This window comes from Cavia porcellus, unplaced genomic scaffold (genome assembly GCF_034190915.1).
Source record: "Cavia porcellus strain 051 isolate PalLab524CR breed Dunkin Hartley unplaced genomic scaffold, mCavPor4.1 scaffold_11, whole genome shotgun sequence".
NCBI lineage: Eukaryota > Metazoa > Chordata > Mammalia > Rodentia > Caviidae > Cavia > Cavia porcellus.
Genome location: NW_026947494.1, coordinates 62,467,142 through 62,475,065, shown reverse-complemented (window position 1 = coordinate 62,475,065; position 7,924 = coordinate 62,467,142).

The window sequence follows — 7,924 nt, the reverse complement described above, 5'->3', positions numbered from 1 at the left end:
ACCTGCCAAGGCAAAACCGTGAAGACCGTGAGTTTTACTTCGTCCTGGGCTACGTAGCAAATTTGAGGCCAGCTGGATTACATAGAGTCCCTGCCTCAAAGAGAGAGACAGAGAGACAGAGAGAGACAGAGACAGAGAGAAAGACAGACAGAGAGACAGAGAAAGAAAAGAAAAAAAACCCTCGGGTGTCCCTGTGACCCATGAGCAGATACAGTGCGATTCGCCCTGCTCCTGTAGACACACCACGTCATTGACCCCGACTCTGGCTGGTGTCTTGATCCTCACTGTGATGCTCTGTCCTGAGGGCTGTGTGGCACCCTCCCTTCAGCCACGTAGCCCACAGCTTCAGTCAGGAGACTCAGCAGGGCTAGGTTTCCACAGGGGCCGACTTGAAATCACCGCTCCTGACTGTGTATACAGAATGCACTTGGTCTTGGTTCCTGGTTCCTGGCACGAGGTTACTGCAGCCCTTGGGTTTCCTGAGTGGCAGGGGTGCCTTCCTATTTACAAGCACTCTTTCTGATCATACCTGTTTCCGAGGACCCCCAGATGGATTCTAGTAGGGCTGGCCCTGAGCTCTGGGCAAACTATTTTACTATTGTTCCTCTTCTGTGAGCCCCGCTTCTCTCCCCACGTCTAATAAACCTCGCTCCCTTTTGGGCTTCTTAGCCAAGCCTTCGTTCAGGAAAAAATGAACCTAGAAACCACCCCTAGAAGGAGACCCAGCACCCCAGAACCTGATAACACTACAAGTATGTCCTCAGAGACACACGCAGTGCTTGACAGTGAGTTAATAAATAAAGAAGAAATACATGTTTTCTTTTCTTCCCTTTTCTTTACTCTCCCCCCATGTGTGTGCGTGTGTGCGTGTGTGTGTGTGTGTGTGTGTGTGTGTGTGTGTGTATTACTGGAGATTGAATCCAAGACCTTTGTACTGGGCTCCATTCCCAACCCTTTATTTGTATTTTATATTTTGAAACAGGATCTCACTAAGTCACTACATTGCTCAGGCTGGGCTCAAATTTTTAATCCTCCTGCTCCGGCCTCCCATGTTTACAGGCATGCACCACTGTGCCATTTTCATATTAAAATTTTTAAGTTTAATTTGGGAAAAAGTAGACTCCATGAAAAGATATTCCAGGTAACATATTTGCCTACCATGTACAAGGCCCTGGGTAATCCCTGGCACTGAAAAAAAAAAAAGCCACTTTTTACTAACAACTGAGTGTATTGTTTTACTTTTGATCTCTCACCTTTATTTTCAGCATAATGAATTCTACTATATTGGTTCTGATGCTTGTCCCTGCCAAAACTCACACTGAAATTTGATTCACAATGTAATATGTTGAAGGTAGTGGGTTTTTAAGGGGTGTTTAGGGCTGGGCCTTGTGGCACGTCCTGTAATTCCAGCACTTAGGGAGGCTGGGGTGGGAAGGTCACAAGTCTGAGCCCAGTCTGGGCAATTTAGTAACCTAGCGAGACCCTGTCTTAAAATAAAATGGGCCAGGAATGTTGCTCATTGTGAAGGCCCTGGGTTCCATCCCTAGTGCCACAGAGAAAAGAGCGACTAGGAGGGATTAATGCCATTTCCCAGGATGGGAGAAAGGGCTGTGCTGCCATACTAAAGTAGCTAACGCCAGGCAGGTTGTTAGAGGTACAGCTGCTCCTGTTGTTGCTTCTTCCACCTGTCCCCATTTGCCCCTCTGCCATGCAGTCCCTGCCATAAGCAGATGCAGTTTCCTTGTTCTTAGACCTTCCAGCCTCCAGAAGCATGGACCAAACAGACCTCCTTCCTTTTAAACTACAGACTCAGGCACTTTGTTATAACAGCAGAAAGCAGACCGAGGCATGTGTGCCACGCACAGATCAACACAGCAAGTACACTATGAATCCGCAGGCCCACTGCTCTGCTCGTCTGACTTGGAAACCCTGCAGGCTCCCTTCATTCCCCACAGCTCCAGTTTCAAGGCATCAAAACACCTGGTGTGTCCCGAGTCCAAGGGATAAGAAGCAGATGATCCAAGCCAAACCATGGGGCAGGGATCTGCCGCTGCACTGGGTGTTGCCTGTGCTGACTGTAGAACCAGCCTGTTCTGAAAACCTGGGCCTCTGCTCTCCACCTATGCACTGCACATCACCTTGCTTTGACAAATTATTCTCCACCTGACCAGCAGAAGTGTTAACACCTTTGAGCACTAAATAACAGCCACTTGAATTTCTTAAGAAAGTCATTACCCCAGCACTCAGGAGACTGAGACAGGAGAGTCATCATGAATTTGAGGCTAGCCTGAGCTACATAGTGAGTTCAAGCCTATACTACATAATGAGACTTTGCCTCAAAAACTAAACCCAAAATAAAAGCCATTATCATTTTATTATAGCTTAATTTAAAAAAAAAAAGGCATTTTCCCCTGAACATTTGTATTATCCAGCCCCCAGGATGCTAATTGCTACCTCAAGTAGCTCAGTATCTGTTTTCTTCTTTTTCAGCACCAGAGTTCCCATTTCCCACTAACAGACACCCAGATGCACAACCACAAAAGGAAACCACATTTCCCAGCCTCCCTGGTAGAATCCAGCAGCCTCAGGTCTGAAATCCGGCACAGCAGTGTTGTAATTTCAGAAGCTCAGGCTGCCAGGAGCATGCACACGGCGGTTAGATCTCAAGCAGTCCTACCAGTCAGGAGACCGAAATCCGTTCTAGTAAGTCAGCAGTGAACTTCAGTTAATTACAAGCTCACACATAAAAGCTCACCGCTTTTTGGTGCCTGCAGTCTCAGCTCTTCAGGAGGTGGAGGCAAGAGGATCACCTGAGTCCTGGAGTTTAAAACCAGCCTGGCCAACATAGCAAGATCCCATCTCAAAAACAAAATGCTATTTTTAACAAGACATTTTCACTTCTGCACTATGAATATGTGGAGATGGCTTTCCTCTTTACATATAAATAAGCAAGCACTTTAAAATTTTTTGTGGTAAACTGGGTGTGGTGACACATGTTTGTAATCTCGGCACTCTGGGGGTTGAGGCAGGAGGATCACCACAAGCTTAAAGCCAGCCTGGACTACATAGTGAGACTCTGTCTCCAAAGAAACAAAAACTAAATTTTAAAAAAAATGTTGCAAGCGGGGTGTGGTGGCCCACACTTGTAACTCCAACACTTAGGAGGCTGAGACAGGAGGATCGTTGTGAGTTTGAGACCAGCTTGGGCTACAAAGTGAGCTCAAGGCCAGCCTGAACTGCATAGTGAGACCCTGTCTCAAAAAGGCAAAAAACAACACAAAAAATGTTGTGGTAATTAGTTTACTTTTTGAATGGGAGTCCCTCTACATTGCTCCAGTCGTCTCAGACACCCAGAACTAGAAACCCTCCCATCTCAGCCCCCAAGCAGGTGCCTGGTGTGCATGCCTGTGTGGCACTTGTGATGGTACCCAGGGCATGCTAGGAGAGTGCCCCATTGCTAAGCTGCAGCCCACACCTCTGTGGTCATTTTTAACTACCCGACTAGGTACCCTACTAGCCCGCCCTTCTGGAGAGAGAGTTTGAACCTTGCCAGGTTTCAGGTGGATTCGTCCTGGAATCCAAACCCTGGGGCGTGAAAGCACAATACAGATGGGGTTGGGGCACAGGGCAGGGTTGTGTCCTTTTTCTCAGCTGGGTTTGCTTGTTTGTTTTTAAATTTTTTTTGAGAGAGGGTCTTGCTATGCCATCCAGTCTGAACTTACTATGTAGCCCAGGCTGGCCTCAGACTTGCAGCAATCCTCCTGCCTCAGCCTCCCAAGTACCAGGATCATGGGTGCAGCCATCACACCTGGCAGATCCTGTCCTTGTTCTGCCTCCAACCTCACAACGAGCAGGCCCCCTTAATGGCTGGAGCGGTGCCCCCAGAGAGAGGAGACCACATTTGTAACCAAGGCTGGGGAAGGTGGAGACGCGTTTGCGCATGCGCGGGCCTTTGTCTGTGAGGAAAGTGCGTGCAGTGTGGGGCAGAGCTGCCTGCTTTTTCACTCTTTACACAGCAGCGTTTGACACACTGACATCTCTCGTATCTACAGGGTGTTTCTGCAATTTGCTGTGCGTGTGTATGTGTGTCATTAGAGTGGTGTGAGTGTGCATGTGTGTGTGCGCGCGCATTAGAATGGTGCTGGCCCTTCAGTCTTCTCTGGGGGCGCCAGAGTACACTCTGACCCCGCCGGGCAGTGCAGGAGAGACAGTGCCTGCTGCACAGGTGGCCAAGAGCTGCGGAGCCCGCATGTGAGCCGCAGGTCCGCGGGGATCTGAGCACCAGGCGAGGCCGCCTCAGGCCCAGCAGCTGCTGCTCTGTCACTGTGCCCCCTCCTAGCGGGGAGCCCCAAAGCCTGCTCCTGAGGATCTTGGTCCCCCGATGCAGTTCTTTCTCTCCTGGGCCTGGCCAGAGGGCCGTGTCTTCCTGTATCTCTGTATCCTCTAAAGTGGCATTTGTTTCCTGGTCGGCAATCCTGGCGCTGGGCTGAGAAAGTCTGGGGCAGCTTTCTGGAAATGTGGCCTGGAAGTTTTCTACAAGTTCTGACCCTGGGTAAGTCAGAAGCGGGGAGAGGGAGAATGGGTGTAAATATTGTTGGCAATGAAAAGTAGTCCTTCTAGCGGCCCAAAGAACCCCAAGTGAAGCAGGAAGCTGGGTGTGGCAGGGCAGCCCTGTAACCTGGGCACCCTGGGAGGCTGAGGAGGGGGATCATGAGTTTCAATCCAGCCTGGGCAATTTATCAAGATACTATTCTAGAATGAAAAATAGAAAAAAAAAAACTCAATAAGGAGTTGATTGTGAAGGTCCTGGATTCAATCCTAGTACCGCCACACACATACAAATTAAACACAAAAAGCCAAACACAATGGCCCACGCCTATAATCCTAGCACTGGGCAGGCTCAGGCAGGGAGATCATCATAAATTCAAGCCCAAGGCCAACCTAGACTACACAGAGAGACACTGTCTCAAACAAAACAAAACAAAACAAACAAACAAATCAACAACCAACGCACAAAACCTTCTACCATAGACCAACTTCTAGCATGATTTCAGTAGACTGGCAGCGTTGCTTGTAAGAGAATGAAAGGTGTGCATTCATTTCTGTCCTCTTCACTGGAGCTCAGTGATGGTAGGAATTTCTGTTTTGTCACTGCTGTTTGCTCCATATCTGGTTTAAACTGGGTGTGGTGACACACCCCCATAATCCTACCCCTCTGGGAGGCTGAGACATGAAGGTCAAAAATTTGAGCCCACCGTGGACAATCTATTGACTTAATGAGACCTTGTCCTAAAATTAAAACATAAAAGGGGGTTGGGAATGCAGTTTAAAGAGAAAGGCTGAAAATATTGAAAAAAATATGATATAGCCACTGACAGAGAAACAATACGAAGTGAGAGAGCTTTGGTTGTCACACTGTTGGGACAAAATGTTCCTCATTTGTGAAGAACATGTGACCTCTACACACTCAAGGTTCCAGTGGGGCCAACATTAAATGTTTTAGAGTTGCATTCATAACCACCAAACTGGATCTTGTGCCTGGGCATGGGGGAGCTTTCTGGGTGTGTCCTCAGGAATGCTTGGCAGACAGGCAGCAGGGAACTAGCCCTGTAGACAAGCCAGTCCCTGGAGAGGGGAGGACAAGGCCGGCATGGACTGCCCTGCCTCACCCTAACCTGCCTCAAAGCAGCCACCGAGCCACCAGGAACAGCAAACAGGGACTTTGTTTGCCTTCCTGGCTCAGAGACGAGATCTTGCCTGACCTTTCCCCGAGAGCTATAAAAGGCAGGGTGGGTGCAGTCAGTGCAGGGTGGCCTGCACACCGTGGGTGAGCGCCACTGCCCACAGGAGCCCCCAGCTTGGGGGACAGTGACCAGGCCAACAAGGCCCACAGAGGGTAAGGGAGCCCTGAGGTCCTCTCAGATAAGGACTGTGGGGACAGGGAGAGGGAAGCAGCCACAGAGCCAGGCTGGGACAGCCAGGGCCACAGTCAGGATGGGGCAGTTCTGCCAGCCCGGCAGCAGCTCTTAGTGCCCTGAGTTTCGGAGCCCTCTGCAGAGAGGATGACCTGCGGTCCCTCCCTCCTGCTGCCGCCATCCCTCTCATCCTACCTGCCTGTGCTCCTGTGGCCTTTCTCGGTGGTGGCTTTTTTAGCCTGGACCTCAACCTCACTATCAAGTGATGATGGGCTCCACCTGTCGCTTCAGAGGAGGCTGGAGTGGGGTCCCTGGTCAAATCCTTCATTTAATGGGAGTCGCACATACAGTCCTGTAACAGGATTCATTCATCTGCAGTCTCCTGCACATCTGGCTCCGCGCTAATGTGGAGGATACGAGGACGAGCTACAGACGTTTACCTGAATAAGCCCCCCCACTCCACCAGGCCCAGAGGACAGACAAGAACCAGAAAAGCACAGGATCCATATGGATTCATGCAAAGGGAAAAGCAGGCCAGACAGCAGCAGAAGGCGTGTCTGGAACAGCCTTGTACATGGTGAAATCTTAAAGTGCTGGAAACTGATGCTAAGGCTTCGTACCTGCCAGGCAAGCACTCTAACACTGAGCTGCTCCCCATCTCCTCCCTCTTTTTTGAAACAGTGACTTCCTGTGTTGCCCAAGCAGGACTTGAACTTGGTCTCCTCCTGTCCTGACTTCCCAAGTAGCTGTGATATCAGCAGTGTGCCATCCTGCCTAGCCTGTGTGGGGCAGTATCAGTAAGTGTTCTGGAAGGTCCACTGGAGAGCATGACACACCACTTGTAAAGGACACACAGCAGGTAGAAGGCTGAGGACCCCCGCCCCCGGCTTGGGCTTAGTGGGGACAAGTCTCCCAAGGATGTGGCTGTGTCCCACAATCTAGCCTGAGCCCAGACTCTGGTGTGGCATGAGACGTCCAGGTGGAGTGACCAAGGGCCACCCCAGAGGATGGATCCCCACCTCTGGCTGCAGCTGTGCCCCAGCCCTGCCCCTTCCCAGGGAAGTGGGCTGCACAGTGCTCCCACCAGCAATGATCGAGCCCGTAGGCTTTCTGCTTCAGGGTCCAGCAGCCTCACTCACAGAGCTATGTGTGAAGAAAACAGCACTGGGCGACCCTCAGCGGCCCCGACTGGACCGAACGTGCTTCTCCAGCACTTTTCCTGGGTGGTGCCAGGCTGCCTCCCACACTCTGAGTGCTGTGGTTTTTGCTTATGCTCCTTCCACTGAGCCCCAGGCTGGCCGGCCAGCCTCATCCTTCCCTCTGTATAACTCAGCTGACCTCCTCCTCTCCCACTTCTTCAAGGTCCAACACCAAGCCCACTTGCTCCAAGAAGCCTCCCTGACTCTTCCAGGTAGAACCTTTTGTCCCCCTCAGAGAATTTCCCCTCTGTGGGTTCATCCCACCTCGTGCCTGGCCTGATAGTGTCACCAAATAACCATCTCCTCATTTAAGGTGTGGGTGGCAGGTACCGGGCCCAGCGACAGACACACACCCTAGGCAGGGATTTCTCCAGCGCCTGGGAGCTGGCTGCACAAAAGCCTCATGTTTCTCCTGACATGTGAAACCCCAGCTTGTCTTGCTGGGCTTCATACCATCGAACCCCATCGTACCCTGAGCTCCCAGTACCAAGAGCTTCCTAACTCCAGTGAGTACAGCCCCTGCGGGAATGAAACCCAGTCCTTTCTTCAACAATCCAATATGCAATTCATAGTTTTTTTCCTGTTTCTGTTTGCAGTACTGGGGATCAAACCCAGGGCCTTTGCACGGAGCTGTACCCCCAGCCATGTGCATATATACATAGATGTGTGTGTGTGTGTGTGTGTGTGTGTGTGTGTGTGTGTGTGTGTGCTTGTGTTTAGGAGACAGGGTCATACTAAGCTGCTACATTGCCCAGGCTGGGTTCAGACTTGCCAACCTCCTGCCTCGACCTCCTAGAATGCTGGGATTCC